The sequence below is a fragment of the Schistocerca americana genome, chromosome 1, assembly GCF_021461395.2.
Source record: "Schistocerca americana isolate TAMUIC-IGC-003095 chromosome 1, iqSchAmer2.1, whole genome shotgun sequence".
NCBI classification, from domain to species: domain Eukaryota; kingdom Metazoa; phylum Arthropoda; class Insecta; order Orthoptera; family Acrididae; genus Schistocerca; species Schistocerca americana.
The window spans coordinates 565,843,669-565,845,265 of record NC_060119.1 but is presented as its reverse complement, the minus strand read 5'-3'; positions in this window follow the sequence as shown (position 1 = coordinate 565,845,265).

Here is a 1,597-nt window from a genome sequence, read left to right as displayed (position 1 = left end):
CACACGCACGGCACAGCGGACACACCAGGAACCGCGGTGTTGGCCGTCGAATGGCGCTAGCTGAGCAGCATTTGTGCACCGCCGCCGTCAGTGTCAGCCAGTTTGCCGTGGCATACGGAGCTCCATCGCAGTCTTTAACACTGATAGCATGCCGCGACAGCGTGGACGTGAACCGTATGTGCAGTTGACGGACTTTGAGCGAGGGCGTATAGTGGGCATGCGGGAGGCCGGGTGCACGTACCGCCGAATTGCTCAACACGTGGGGCGTGAGGTCTCCACAGTACATCGATGTTGTCGCCAGTGGTCGGCGGAAGGTGCACGTGCCCGTCGACCTGGGACCGGACCGCAGCGACGCACGGATGCACGCCAAGACCGTAGGATCCTACGCAGTGCCGTAGGGGACCGCACCGCCACTTCCCAGCAAATTAGGGACACTGTTGCTCCTGGGGTATCGGCGAGGACCATTCGCAACCGTCTCCATGAAGCTGGGCTACGGTCCCGCACACCGTTAGGCCGTCTTCCGCTCACGCCCCAACATCGTGCAGCCCGCCTCCAGTGGTGTCGCGACAGGCGTGAATGGAGGGACGAATGGAGACGTGTCGTCTTCAGCGATGAGAGTCGCTTCTGCCTTGGTGCCAATGATGGTCGTATGCGTGTTTGGCGCCGTGCAGGTGAGCGCCACAATCAGGACTGCATACGACCGAGGCACACAGGGCCAACACCCGGCATCATGGTGTGGGGAGCGATCTCCTACACTGGCCGTACACCACTGGTGATCGTCGAGGGGACACTGAATAGTGCACGGTACATCCAAACCGTCATCGAACCCATCGTTCTACCATTCCTAGACCGGCAAGGGAACTTGCTGTTCCAACAGGACAATGCACGTCCGCATGTATCCCGTGCCACCCAACGTGCTCTAGAATGTGTAAGTCAACTACCCTGGCCAGCAAGATCTCCGGATCTGTCCCCCATTGAGCATGTTTGGAACTGGATGAAGCATCGTCTCACGCGGTCTGCACGTCCAGCACGAACGCTGGTCCAACTGAGGCGCCAGGTGGAAATGGCATGGCAAGCCGTTCCACAGGACTACATCCAGCATCTCTACGATCCTCTCCATGGGAGAATAGCAGCCTGCATTGCTGCGAAAGGTGGATATGCACTGTACTAGTGCCGACATTGTGCATGCTCTGTTGCCTGTGTCTATGTGCCTGTGGTTCTGTCAGTGTGATCATGTGATGTATCTGACCCCAGGAATGTGTCAATAAAGTTTCCCCTTCCTGGGACAATGAATTCACGGTGTTCTTATTTCAATTTCCAGGAGTGTAGTTAGATAGCCCCAACAATATGTTTAAATTATGTAGCTACTTTTGTTTTTATTTCTATAATCTCATTCATCGAAAGATATTCGTCTTTTCAGCATCACCAGCCATTATACAATAAACATCATGAATGAATAATTTTTCTTTTGACTATTCTAGACTTAAAACCAGTTTCCTTAAGTATGCTTTCATTGACTCAAGCTTTAATATAGACGAACACAAATCAAATTACAACACGGCACTGGTTACCAAATGCGAATATCTTCAAAGCAATT